The sequence below is a fragment of the Otolemur garnettii genome, unplaced genomic scaffold (genome assembly GCF_000181295.1).
Source record: "Otolemur garnettii isolate 467f Iridium unplaced genomic scaffold, OtoGar3 scaffold00020, whole genome shotgun sequence".
Classification (NCBI taxonomy): Eukaryota; Metazoa; Chordata; class Mammalia; order Primates; family Galagidae; genus Otolemur; species Otolemur garnettii.
In genome coordinates this window covers 18,897,175-18,911,783 of record NW_003852415.1, presented here as the reverse complement: position 1 = coordinate 18,911,783, position 14,609 = coordinate 18,897,175, and the positions used below count along the sequence as shown (strand labels likewise).

The 14,609-nt window shown below is 48.0% G+C and overlaps 1 protein-coding gene and 1 pseudogene across 1 annotated transcript in view; one reads left to right on the top strand and one right to left on the bottom strand.

Moving 5' to 3' along the window:
• ITPK1 (inositol-tetrakisphosphate 1-kinase) overlaps nucleotides 1-14,609 on the top strand; it is a 181,866-nt gene that overhangs the window by 92,526 nt on the left and 74,731 nt on the right. The window lies entirely within an intron of this gene.
• Nucleotides 7,639-8,853, bottom strand: LOC105886706 (annotated as a pseudogene).

Below are 14,609 nucleotides of genomic sequence, written 5' to 3'. Positions count from 1 at the left end.
CTGTTGCTCTGACGTGTGCCTCCTAGCTCTTGTCTGGCCGTTTCCGAGGACTGGCCCCAACACGGCCTCCTCTGTGAAGAAGCTCTGGCAAAGATCACTCTCTGGTTTCCCGTGCCTCCAGGTCCCTACTATTCTTCTAGCAGCCCTGCCCTCGGGCCCTCACTCCCAGGATGGTCACTATTTACTGATTATACATCAGTTTCTCACTCTAGACCCTGGATGTGCTACCTGGGTCCAGCACGGAGTGGGCCCAGGGAGGCTCAGGAGTGTTTGAGGGCCTGAACTGCACTGGGGCTCTGAGGAAGGCTCCTGTTCTGTGTTTTTCTTTTTCTTTTCTTTTTTGGACACTGTTTCACTCTGTTGCCCAGGCTAGAGTGCCGTAGTCTCAGCCTAGCTCACGGCAGCCTCAAACTCCTGGGCTCAAGTGATCAGCCTCCCAACTAGCTGGGACTGTAGGCATCTGCCATAACACCCAGGTAATTTTTCTTTTTCTTTTTCTTTTTGCATTTTTCGGCCAGGACCAGGCTCAAACCCACCACCTCTGGTGTATGGGGCCAGCGCCTCCCTCCTTTGACCCACAGACGCTGCCCTGATTTTTCTATTTTTGGTAGAGATGAGGTCTTACTTTTGCTCAGGCTGGTCTTGAACTCGTGAGCTCAGGCAGTCCACCTGCCTCAGCTTCCCCAAGTGCTAGGAATACAGGTGTGAGTCATCACGCCCAGCTTCTGCTCTGTTGAGGAAGATAACTATGGCAAGGCAGGGTGACTCTGCACAGTGATGCAGCTTTTCTTACTCTGCTCCTCGTCCTCCTCCACAGTTGAGGAAGCCGAGGCACACAGGTGACGTGGCAGTTTGCTCAGAGTTACTCCAAGGCACAGCTATGCCAGTTGCTGTCAGTCTAACTTGATATCACACCTCTGGGAAGTCCCTGTTCCCCCAGGCCTGGTTGAGATGGCCCTCAGACTGTCACCTCTAGGATCACAGTAGTAACAGTGGCACCTAGTCACAGTCCTCTGAGCTAAACTGGGGACCTGACAAGTTTGAATGTGCTGATTTTATTTGTAGACCCCGGGCAAACCCCACACCCTCACCATTCTTAAGCCCGGGCAAGATGTCTACACAGATCTGCTTTTGTTCCGAGTCTCTCTGGGCATCTCTGTCTTAGCACTCAACCTGCTGCTCAGGGAGGTGAAGCCCACCAGGCCTTTCTCTGAAGGCCCCAGGCCCAGGCCCCCCACCCCCCCAAAAAAAGAAGGACTGGCTTCACAGGATACACGAGCTGTGCTGGCCTTTGTCTCCTGTTGCTCCAAGCTTCACAGCAGCGGTCCAGAGCTGTAGAGTGCATTACTACAGAACACAGTCACCCCATCGTGAGTTTTAGTAACTCGCCAAAGTCACAGCTGGAGTGAGTGGACATGCATCCTCCACGACATGGCTAACTGGAAGATATTCAGTGACATCACGCTGCTCCTCCCAGCATGGCATATACCTGGTTCAAGAGGACTTCTTCCTACCAAGGGGTGGCAGTGGGTCAGTCTGGTCTCTACATGTCTGTGACCTCACATCATTCTCTGGATTCTCCCACGTTAGTAAGAAGGGGTTTTGTCGCATCAGCTTCTTCCCTCTCTGCCAGTCTCCCGTATATGTAAGCAGATACATACACATAAAAGTAGCCGAGAAGCAAAACTTGGTTACACTTGACACAGCCAACATCTTTGCATATGATCTTGACTACTGAAGTTCTCTTTTTTCATGTGATGTTTATAAATTTTTTTCCTAGTAGTCTTTCATTAATATTATATCAAATGCTGGCTTGGAAACTGCCTCAAGGAATGTTCTCTGTAGACTGGAAAGAAATGAATATAGAGAGAATACTACTTCAGAGCTTAAAAAATAATCTGCGCAGGCTTTGTAGAAATTTGACTTAAAAGTTTTTCTTCCTTAGTTAAGAATGTACAGAGAATATTTTTGACTTGGAAAATTCTTAGCCACTCGTGGCTGGGGCTGCCAGTTGCCATTGTGGAAGAAATGTGGAGATAAAGGCAACATTGAGATACTTTTTTGTCATCAGCTAAAAAAAAAAAAACATGGTAAGTCAAGGAGCCAGGGCAGGGAAGGGGGATGTTTTGGGGACTTGAAGTGTAATTCCCAGCTAAGAAGACTTAGGCGGCTGTTTTTACACCACCAGCTCCCAGAGCTAGACCTGGAAGGCCCTCATTTTAAAGCCCAGACCCCCAAGTTTCAGTGAAGGAAATTGATAGCTGTGTATCACTCAATGAAGCAGTAGGAGGCTCCTGAGCCATGGGCCGCTGCTCTCTTCAAAGCATCATGGTTTCTGAAGTTCTTACCTAAGTGTTATGTTCCATGGTGCCATAAAAATAACAAGTGCTGTGTATTAAGCACTTGCAATTCATACCAGGCAAGATGCCTCACCTGTTAAGTCCAGAATGGTCTCTGCAGAGAGAGTCCAGGGCATCTGACCCTCCCGGTCCCAGCCTTCTGTGGGCCTCCCACCTCACTGGGAAGACTGACTCTGGATTGTGGCCTTCAGGGCTCTGTACAGCCTGGCCCCCATGTCCTTGTTCCCCTGCCCTTGCACCCACACTGGCCTCCTCTGCTCAGGGACCTCGGTGCTGCCTTCCCTTCACTCAGAACACTTCCCTCCAATCTCTCCTGGGTTCTTCTCATTCAGATCTTCCTTAGAGAGGCCTTGATTTAGTCTCCTAGGGCTGCTGTAACTAAGTAGCACAGACTGGGTGGCTTAAACAACAGACATTTATTGTCTCATGGTTCAGGAGACAAGAAGTCTTGAGATTAGGGCATTAGCAGGATTGGTTTCTTCTGAGGCCTTGGGGAGGGTATGTTCCTGGCCTCTCTCCTAGCTCATGGGGCTTTGCCGGCCACCTCCAGTGTCCCCTTGGCCTGTGGAAGTATCCTCCTGATCTCCGTCTTTGTCTCCATACAGTGTTCTCCCTGTATGCGGCCTGTGTCCAGATTTCCCCCTTTTAATCAGGACACAAGTCATATTGGACAGAGGCCCACTATACTCCGGCATGACCTCATCTTAACTAATTACATCTGCAACGACCCCATTTCCAAATAAGGTCATGTTCTGAGCTACTGGGGGTTAGGATTGTAACACAGCATTTTCCAGCATTTTAGGGGGGCACAGTTCAGGTCATCTCTGCTCCCCCTTCCTGCACGCTACACACTTCATCCTTGTTGACACCCTTGACGGCCACCTGCGGTTATTGCATTTACTTGTTTATGGCCTGTCTCCCTGCACATGGTGTGTGTATGTGTGGCCTGAGAACAAGGCCCTGGCGGTTGGTTGTCTTCACATTGTGTCCTCAGTGCTCGAGTGAGGCCAGCACAAGCTGCTCACTTACAACACCTACCAATAAACGAGCAAGCAAACGTGTGAAAGGCCAGCCCAGTGAAGCAAGGACTTTCCTTGTCCTCATCTGTCACTCACACAAACTGGAGTTTGGAGCAAACCTGAGAAGAACAAAGGAGCAGGCTTTTGTGTGTGGAGCAGCCGCAGCTCCCTTTATTACATCTTGGCTAAAGAGGGAGAAGAGCTGCTGCTTTGCATTCTTGATGCTTTCCGAGTTGTGCCTCATTTTATTTCTGTGTGTCCTCCAGGCCATCCTGCTAAATGTAAATGTTTACCCCCTGGCCTGCGGAGTTCTGTTCTCTCGCTCCCTCTGTCCCTGCGTTTGCAGTCTCTTGGATAGGGATGCAGCACACCCTGGGCACCGACTCCGAGCGTCCTGTCTGGGAGGGAAGCTGGGATCCAGGTTAGCCAGTCTTCTGTCTTGAAGTCCTTTGGGAAGAACAGGCAGAGAGGGCAGCGGGGCATCTGGCTGGGAGCTCAGGTAGAAGTGTGCGGCTCCCCACAGCATGTGAGGTCAGCTTTGGGACAGTCCAGCGTGGTTGAGTGAAGCTGATTTTGGGGAATCTGTCACCCTCTTTCTTTCTCTCTCTCTGCCCCTTTCCCTCCCTCCCTCCTTGGGTCTGGAAGAGTCTGTGTCTGGTTACTGGCCAGTCCTCATTCTTCCCAGCTCTAGATGGACACCCAGAGGGAGGGGCATCCAGGATGGCTGTGAGAGGACAGACCCAGGCAGCTGTGCCAGGGACCAAGTGCTGCTTCCTTTGCCTTTGCTGTGCTTACTGTTGGAGCATCTCTGGCCTCCAGGGACTGTGGCTCACTGGCCTGGCTGAGAGCACATCTGCTGTGAAGCCTCCGGGCCCCTCTGATTCCCCTGGTTCCCATCTCCTCTCTGTAAGGCACATATGTCCTAGGGCTGAAGCCGGGTGGCTCCAAGTGTTTTTGCTTTCTCTGTTGTCCAGAGACTCCTTGACTTTTTTTACCCTGCCAGGCACAGAGTGTCTGTGGCTTATTTCTGGGGTCACTTGGGCCTTTTGCAGAATTCTGTGACTGGGAGCATCTTGGCTGAGCCCTGTAGCATAGTTCTTCTGAGCCCCACATAGGGATAGTTAAGCTCAGTGGCCCCAGGGTGGGGGGAGCATGCTGAAAACAGGTGAGGTGATGACTGCAGGGAATAAGTTTATGATCAAAAAGCACAGCCTGTCCCTTGTTGGTAGTGACCCTTTACTGGTTACCAATCTCTCTGCTTTATTTTCTTAATGCAAAATGGGGTAATATTTACTTGGACAGGTACTTGTGTAAGTGTGTGTTTGTGTGTGTGTGTGGATGGCATGAGTCTCTTCAGCCTTGGGGAATCAACTCAGTGCCTGCTTGCTGGCCCCTGGCACAACTGGGCACTGGGCCAGCCTACTGCGGCTATAGGGAGGAACACAATACAGTCCTTGATCTCATCGAGGGGGCAACTCCATGGACAGGCCAAGGAGAACTTTCCTGCAGTTCACCAGTGGTGTGAGCTTGGACAGGCTGGGCCTCTGGGCCTCTCTGTCCTCACCGCTGAGATAGATGACCACTGTGAGAAGTCAGTAAAGTGTTCTAAATGTGAGTGACCGCCCCCACATCATGCCTGGGACCCTGAGTGCTTAGAAATCTTGAATCTCAATCTAAAGGATAATTACTATTTGTATCAGAGGTGGGAGATCCAACAAGAACTGGGACTGATGACATTCTGGAGGGACCAAAGCTTCAGGTAGGGAGAGCTGACCCCCTGCATAAAGGGATGGCACTTGCTGCTTAAGGCACACAGATGAGGCCTGGGGAAGACACAGTGGTCATTAGACATTAGACACTGCCCGCGCCAGGCTCAGTACTGAGACTTTACTAATACTGTCTCATTGCATACAGGTGTTACTGGCTCTACTGCACAGATGAGGAATGAGGGTCAAGTGGGTTGAGAGTCAGTGACTGAAGACCCAGCTTCTGCTCATAGCTGCCAGCCCTCTGCTGCTGCTCCCAGTTTTGGAGACCTGAATCCTAAGGCTATTCTTGGCATGGGGCTCACAGTAAGAAGTCCCTGGGGAGAGACTTCCCTGGCTGAGTGTCATCAGCATCAGCTAAGCTCAGCTGCAGTAACAAACTGCCCTGATAGCTCCGTGGTTTCTCTTCTCGTCCGTCACAGTCCAGTGGCTACTGGTCGTCTCTCCCAGCAGTGACTCAGGAATCGGGCTCCCTCCATTGTGTTACTTTGTCATCCTAGAGTCTCCTATTAGCCACATGGATGAGGCCTGGAGAAAACACAGTGGTCATTAGACACTTGCACTGCTTTGGCCTAGAATTAACCATTCTTTCCTTTACCTATTCCACTGGCCAGCATGTGGCTCCAGTGCATGTGCAGGGGGACTGGGCTATGGCTGAGTAGTCTCCGGGCCTCCTGCTGGGGTAAACAGATGCTTGCGCCCATGGTGCCATGGTTTCCCACTGATGTCCTCTCATTATGGAAGGCCAGGGACCAGCTGCGTTTCTTCCCACTGCTCTTTAGGTGACTTGCAAATCACTGAAACCTCTGACCAGAGGTTGAAGAGAGGAGATCCAGGATCCCCTGGCTGACACCTGCACTGTGAGCTGGAAGGATTTTTCATTGAGCCTCTTGGTGTGCTCAGCCAAAGCGGCAGGTCAGGCGCTTCCTTCTGAGAAAGAGGGCATTATATGTATAAGTTGGGGAGGGGCACCAGTGGGACAGCCCTGGAAATCATTTCTGTTTTCCACTGGTGATTCTACTGCTATGAGGTGGCTAGTATACTAAGTATACTAGTGCATGTATACTAAGATCTGTGGCACATGCCCATGGATATAGGTGTCCCTGACTTGGGTCATTTGGAGCCCTATTCACTGGAGTCTTGTTGCCAGCTGTTTAGCTGGGAGTCTGCCTACCTGGCCCTCTCCCAGCTGCTCCATCATTAGCTGTGTAAATGGGAGCAAGTTGCCTTGGTGTTCTCATCTGTACCAAGGGAATAATAATCATCCTTGCCTTACAGGGTTGTTGTAAGGATTGAATGAGATAATTGATGTGTTTTTAAGGTTTGAGCTGAGTAGGCCTGGTACATGGTAATTGCTCAATGTATGTTAGATATTGGCTGGATTAGAACCCAAGCTCATCTAACTTCAAATGTGTGCTCTTCCTATGTACTGCTCACTTGGTAATTCAAAAACGTTAAGACAGACATTTCACTGGTTTGAAATTGCAAGGACACACAATAAGACGTCCCTTTCCCCCTGTGCCCAAGGCCTTGGTCCTCTCCCCCATAGAGGTTGCTGTCTGGCCGGTTACTTGAGAATTTTCTAAAGATACTATGTATTCTGTGCATATATCATAACACCTCACTTAAAATCAGTTCTTGGAAACTTCTGCTTTATGCCAAACAGTATATAATGAAACCAATTTGTATGTTACAGTGAAGCAACATTGAGGGAAATAATGTTATCTGAGGACCTGCTGTAAGTTGTTTCATTGTTTTGCTTAAAGTGGAAGGTTCTGAGAGCCTATACCACTGTCTATACCAGTATGTAAAACACTTCCTGGTTCTTTTTGTGGGCAAAGGTCTTCCACCATGTGGATTTCCATAAGTGATTTAGTCCCTTCTTGATGGACTTTATTCATTTTTGGTGATTACAAACATTTTTGCAGCAGTGTCCAACTGTGTGATCTCACCTGTGGGATCCGTTTCTGGAAGTGAACTCTAGGTGAGGGGGTGTATGCACTTAATGCCTTGATGGGTATTACCAACTTGTGTCCTGGTGAGATGCTTCAAATTTACCTTCTCCCAGACCCATGTGTGAGGCCTGTTGCCCCACATCCTAGCCAACACGGGGTGTTATTGGTCTCTCAGACATTAGCGAATCTGGTATTTTAAAAAGTGGTATCTTAATGTAGTTGTGATTTGCATTGTTCTATGAATAAGGTTGAGGGTTTAGTACTTTGTTTTAACAGGTCTCAAAATTCTGTGACAAGTTTTTGGTCAAGTTGTTTCCATTAAAAAGTACTGATCTTAAAAACTAATAACTTAAAACTGCCACCCAGAAACAAACAAATGGCCCACAAAACCTTCTTCCCTCCTGAAGGTTTTATGATGCACTGTTATCATTAATCAGTTGCTATTTACTGTTAAACTTAAATGGCCCAATTGAAACAGTTCTGAGTCTGTTCTTCCACCACTGATTGAGACTGGGGTGGCAGGTATTAGAGATAATATTCATTCAGGCTTCTGAGCTTTCTGGGCAGTTGGTGACCTTGCCAGCTCCAGCAGCCTTCTTATCTATTGCTTTGATGACACTCACAGCAACTGTCCCTCTCATATGATGAATAGCAAAATGATCCAGAGGAGGATAGCCTGAGAAGCTCTCAATACACCTGGGCTTGTCAGGAAGCCATACTGATCAGGGCAGCATCACCAGATTTTGGGAATTTAGGGCCATCTTCCAGCTTCTTACCAGAGCGGCGATCAGTCATTTCCTTCAGCTCAGCAAACTTGCAGGCATTGTGAGCTGTGTGACAATCCAGTACAGGAGCATAGCCAGCAATAATTTGGCCTGGATGGTTCAAGATAACCACCTGAGCAGTGAAGCCAGCTGCTTCCACTGGCAGGTCATTTTTGCTGTCACCAGCAATGCTACCACAATGAGCATCTTTAACAAACACACTCTTGACATTGAAACCCAATGTTGTCCCCTCAGGAGAGCTTCGCTCACAACTTCCTGGCACATTTCAACAGACTTTACTTCACTTGTAACACTGACTAGAGCAAAGGAGACCAGCAGGCCAGGTTTAAGGACACTAGTCTCTGCTCGGCCCATAGGGACAGTACCGATACCACCAACTCTGTAGATGTTCTGCAGAGGCAGACGCAAGGGCTTGTTAGTTGGACGAGTTGGTGGCAGAATGCAATCCAGAGCTTTGAGCAGCGTGGTTCCATTGGCATTGCCATTTTTATGGGTAACTTTCTATCCCTGGAACCAAAGCATGTTAGCACTTGGCTCCAACATGTTGTCACCATTCCAACCAGAAATGGGCACGAATGCTACCGTGTCAGGGCAGTACAGTTTACTTAATGTTAAGTGCTGACTTCTGAAATGATTTCCTCATATCGCTTCTGGCTATAGGGCGACTCAGTGGAACCCATTTTGTTAATCAGCAATTAGTCATTTCACACCCAGTGTGTAAGCCAGAAAGGTCTGCCCATTCTTTGAGATACCAGCTTCAAATTCATCAACTATCAGGACAGCACAGTCAGCCTGAGATGGGCTGTAATCATGTTCTTGGTAAAGTCTCAGTGTCCTAGAGCATCAATGATAGTCAGTATTTTCTGGTCTCAAATTTCCAGGGAGATCTCAATGGTGATACCACGCTCACACTGAGCTTTCAGTTTATCTAAGACCCAGGCATACTTGAAAGAGTTCTTTCCCATCTCGGAAGCCGCCTTCTATGGAAGAAGTTAGCTGTTTGTGATATAAGCTGCAAATATAACTTGCTATGTTCTTATTAAAAAGATTCAACACTAAAACCATGGGGTTTTCCTTAAATTGATCTATGAATAACTCATTCCCCATCCCAGTCCTATTCTAAAGGATGTGCAGGAAAAAACAAGTGAATTATGGAAAGGGGGGAAGTAGCTTCTCTACGTATTAAACCATATCACGACACTTGTAATTAAAACAAGTAGAAAGAAGAAAACAAAACCAATGGGATATTGGTACAGACAAGTTAATAGAGAATCCAAAAAAAAGATCAAAATAATTGTGGGAGTTGTGAAAATAGCGGTGTTTCAAAACAGTGGGTAAAAGATGGATAAATAAATGGTATTGAGATAATCAAGTATCCATCTGGAAGAAAATATTCATAAATGCACACCTCATCTCTTCCACTAAAATAAATTCCAGATAGACCAGCTGAAGTTGTAATAATACTTGATAAAACCACAGGCTGACTTGAAAAATAATTGTAGGCATGAAGAATCAAAACATGAAAATATTGATACGTTTGAATTACAGAAAACTACCCTATGTACCACCACCAGTAAAGTGAAAAGACAGCAGTGTGGGAGGTGTTGAGCAGGCCAGGTCACCACCTGCTGTCCGTGCATGCTCTGGTCCTGCCCCTGCACGCTGGTGGTGCTGGGGCCAGGCTGATAGTATCATGCTGTGTTGACAGCTGCCAAGATGGAGCCAACCAGGTTCCCAGCCCTGGACACGCCCAGTGATGCTTCTGCCTCCTGTGCCTCGCGACACAGGTGGTTTTCAGGAGATGGCATTCTGATCGGAAGCTTCAGTCCCAAAAGCTGGGACTTTGGACTTGTCCCCTTCTCCTGCAGCTTCGGGCAAGACTGGGTGGGGGCTCTGTGCCTTTCAGACTGTGTCCCTGACCACACTGTAGCCACCAACTAACCCCAGTCCCTATCATCTCAGGGAGACACATCAGCCAGCTGTGCTCTTGGACTGTTTCCTTGCCTTTTTTTTGGAGGCAGAGTCTCACGTTGTTGCCCTGGTAGAGTACTATGGTGTCATAATTCACAGCAACCTCAGTCTCCTGGGCTCAAGTGATTCTCTTGCCTCAGCCTCCTGAGTAGCTGGGATTACAGGCACCTGCTGTAACGCCCAGCCTGGGTCTTGCTCTTGTTCAGGCTGATCTCAAACCCGTAAGCTCAGGTGATCCCCCCTCCTTGGCCTCCAGAGTGCTGGGAATATAGGTGTGAGCCACTGCACCTGGCCTCCCCTTTCCTGATGACAGCAGAGGGCTTTAGGAATTTGTGTCCTAAAGGCATGGCACCTGGAGGTGTGGGGGAGACTGCCTCCCCCCTCCATTGGTTATACCATCTCAGTCCGGAATTTGGCTGCCTAGAACTCTCCTTGCCTCATCTGGGAAGTGGTAACAGCTCTGTCTGCCCCCTAGGGACACGCGAAGGTGGGAAATGACGTATGCATTTGCCCAGTTCACCTAGGGTGTGGTAGGATTCCCAGAAGTCCTGGTGGAGGTGACAGTGATTAGGATCATGCTGGCAAAGGGCCAAACAAGGCAAGAAGGGCTTCTGCTGTGGCTACAGAAAATCTAGCCTCATGTAAGGAAGAAGGTTGTGTGTGCTGACACCTGGAGCATGGCTCGCCTCTGTCCACAGAGGGAGGTCATCGTGCCTGTCCCCTTACAGCGTGCTCACAATGACTCTCTGTGCAGGTAAAGGAGCAAGCTTAGGGAGGTGAAGGACATGCCCTCCTGGGCTGCGTGGCTGGAGGCCCAGCCCTGTCCTGTTACCCCTGGGCACTCTTCTGCCTTGGAAGGGGACGTCTCTGTGCTTGGGTGGCTCAGGAAGAAGGTAGTTGGTCTGCCATGGAGAAGCGTGTGCCAAGGACAAAAGTGTGCTGAGCTTCCACTTCTGGGCCTGGAGTCAGGTTTTTCTGGTACGTAGCCGTTGATGCTCCTCCTTGTGAGTCCAGATCTTCTAGGCCTTTTAATGTTCCTCTTTCCTTTTCTGCCAGCCTGGGATTCATACACCCCTGGGGACAGGACTAGACTGGTGCCTGGTGACAGAGAGAGGGCTTAGTTCCCATCAGCTCTGACTCTGGGCTCTTGGGTGCCACTGTGAACAATAACAGAGATAAAGTGACTTGGCCAAAATGCACAGAATCTAGGGACTAATCTGGCAGATTTAGGAGACTACTGGGCGGGCTTTCCTGGTATGCTGGAGAACAGCCATGTTCATGGTGTGGCTGTGTTCAAGGCTCCCGCCTTCTAAAACTGAGGGAGCAAATAATCTTCCCCTTAATCCCTGTTCCTCTCTTTCATCCAAATACTGAACTGTAACTTGAAAGAAATCCTCCAAAGCCCATTCTCAGCCTTGCCCTTGCCTGTCGGGGCCTTTGTGCTTTAATTTGCCTTTCTCCTCTTACGTCCCTTTTCTACTAACTTGTTTCAGCAAGTGGAAAAAGAAGAACTTGGGGCAGTTTTCCTTCTTTTTTTTATAATTATTTTTTATTAAATCGTAACTTTGTACATTGATGCATTTATGGGGTTCAGGGTACTGCTTCGATATACAATGTGTAATGTTTACATTGAACCAAGTAACACATCCATCACAATTATTGGGGCAGTTTTCATCAGTGTGAACAGACCAGATTGTCTGTTAACAGCCCCACCTCCAATCTCAACTTAAAACTGTGAATTATTCCTCACTCATGCCACATGTGCATGGGAACAACTGGGGGTTCCATTTATCATGATCACCCCAAGATCCACAGCTGAGCGGGCTCTGCCCAGATGGTGACCAGTTCCACTTTCTCTAATGGCTTGTTGGCCAGACTGAGTCACATGGCCAAACCCAGTTACCAGAGGATCGGGAAGTGTAGTCCTGCCACATGTCCAGAAAAAGATCTCTTGTGCTGTAGTCCTCCCATTTTCCTATGCTATGTTTCTTTTCCAGCCTTTCCATGTGGTTGTAATTCAAGGTCTCCACTAGACCTGTTCATTGCCATCTCAGTGGCTCTTGAATAGCCCCCGTGGTGGTGCCCATCCTTGCTTGGCCATTACCCTATTTTTACACATGCATTCTATGGTGTCCCCAGGCCAGAGCTGCCTGCACCCCATGAGTGGGATTGCTGGGTCAGAGGATATGGACCTATTTATCCTTCTCCTCTGCTCTTGGTCTGGGCTTTCTTTTTTCTTTTCTTTTTTTTTTTTTTTTGAGACAGAGGCTCAAGCTGTCCCCCTGGGTAGAGTGCCATGGCATCACAGCTCACAGCAACCTCCAACTCCTGGGCTCAAGTGAGTCTCCTGCCTCAGCCTCCCGAGTAGCTGGACCACAGGCACCTGTCACAACGTCTGGCTATTTTTTGGTTGCAGCCGTCATTGTTGTTTGGTGGGCCTGGGCTGGATTTGAACCTGCCACCTTGGGTGTACGTTGCTGGTGCCTTAGCCACTTGAGCCACAGGCGCCAAGCCGGTCTGGGCTTTCTAACACTGAGCGCAAGTCAGGGCTTTTTAGTGCCTGAGAACGTGAGGTCAGCCCTGTTCTGAAGGAGCCTAGAGTGGGTAGAACTTTTCTGGATCTGTTTTTTTTTGAAACAGTTTCACTTTGTCACCCGGGTAGAGTGCTGTGACATCATAGCTAACAGCAACCTCAAACTCCTGGGCTGAAATGATTCACTTGCCTCAGCCTCATAAGTAGTTGGGACTATAGGTGCTTGCTACAACACCCGACTATTTTTTAGAGACAAGGTCTTGGTCTTGCTCAGTCTGGTCTTGAATTTGTGAGCTCAAGCAGTCCACCCACCTTGGTCTCCCAGAGTGCTAGGATTATAGGCGTGAACCACTGCGCCTGGCCAACTTTTCTGGCCCTTTGAAATAAAGTTGGCTCACAAATTCCCAGAACTGTGAAGGCACAAGATATCGTCATCCTCAGGCCATTTCATTCTCTTGGCCCCTCTACCCCTTCTGGAGTTGAGAGGTCATCCACCCTCTTGCCTTCACCAGTCTGCTATTTTCGCCCATTTCCCTAGTAATTAGAAACCAGTTACTGGGAAATTGTGGGAGTAGGTCAGAGAGCATTGGGACAGCTTCTCTCCCTAGTCTGGGTTGGCCAGCACCATCCTGGTCATGGCAACCCTAAGTGACCTCTAGTGCTTGACCTCTCTGAGGATCACTTGAAGCTCCTTTGGAGTGAGAGTTGCACTTGTTGGGGAAAAGCTTCTGTCTCCTTTTTCTGAGTCTTCCTTTAGGATCAAATCCACTGAAAAACATCAGTGATACTGAATCATCTGAGGCCAAACTCCCTCTCAAAGTTTGTCTGTGGAGTGCCCAGATTTGACACTTCCTTCTGGAGATACTTGCCTCAGAGGCCATTGCACTTCAGTGATGGCAATTCTGTCCCAGACCCTCAGATCTGTGGGGAATGCAGAGGAATAAATCAAACTTCAGCCCTCTTGCCCTTCATCTGGGCCATATTGTCTCACCCTTTGTTAGGAGAAAATCTGTTTTTTGGTTTTTTTTTTTTTTTTGACTGGGTCTCCCTGAGTTTCTCAGTTGCCCAGGCTGGAGTGCAGTGGTGTCATCATAGCTCTCTGTAGCCTTGAATTCCTGGGTTCAAGTGATCCTCCTGCTTCAGCCTCCCGAGTAGCTATGACTGTAGGTGCCCGCCACTATGCTTGGCTAATTAAAAACGTTTTTTGTTTTTTTGTTTTTTTGTTTTTTTTTTTTTAGAGATGGGGTCTTGCTGTGTTGCCCAGGCTGATCTTGAATTTTTGGCTTCAAGTGATCCTTCCACCTTGGCCTCCCAAAGTACTACAATTACAATGTGAACTACCACACCAAACCAATGAAATTTTGATTCATGAAAGTGAATTGAGGGAGAAGGAGGTGGAAGGAAATCTCCAGGCACCTCTGTACCAGCCTTTTGGCATAGAGCAGCAGTTCTCAACCTATGAGTCACAACCCACAGGAACTGTGTTAAAGGGTCATGGCATTAGGAAGGTTGAGAACCACTGGTGTAGAGGTTAATTGTCAGGCTTTGGCCGGAGACCTGGATTTCCTTGCGGTGGTAACGTCATGGCCTTGGACATGTTACTAAACCTCTTTGTAGTAGTTGTTCCCATGTGCTCAGTACTTACTGGCATAGTATGCGGCCCAAAGAACTTTTAAAGGCTAATTATCATTATTAATGAGCTTGGCAAGTTTTGGTGTGGCAACAGACACCTGAGTATTATATTGAATCAGTACAATAAGTTTATTTATTTATTTATTTATTTATTTTTATTGAATGGTAACGATGTACATTAATGCACTTCTGGGGTACAGTGTGGGGTTTTCATACACAGTCCAAAACATTTCCATTAAACTGGTTAACATAGCCTTTGTGTCATTTTCTTAGTTATTATTTTAAAACGTTCACATTCTGCTCTTAGAAAGATTCACTTGTACCCTTATAAGATAAACCTCAGAAGTGATCCCTCTAATCCCCCTCCCTCCACTCATTTCCCCCTCCCTTCTCCCTCCCCCCTTCCCATATTCTTAGGCTGTTATTAGGTTATAGCTTACATATAGTACAATAAGTTTTGCAGAGTTAAATTCTGGCCTGTCCTTGAGCTCTCATTGGCATGTCAGGGAGGTTTCCATTGTCAGTAGTAATGTGAACAGTAAGTATAGGGGCTTAGAACAGCTGGCATTTATTGAGTAGCCTGTACTC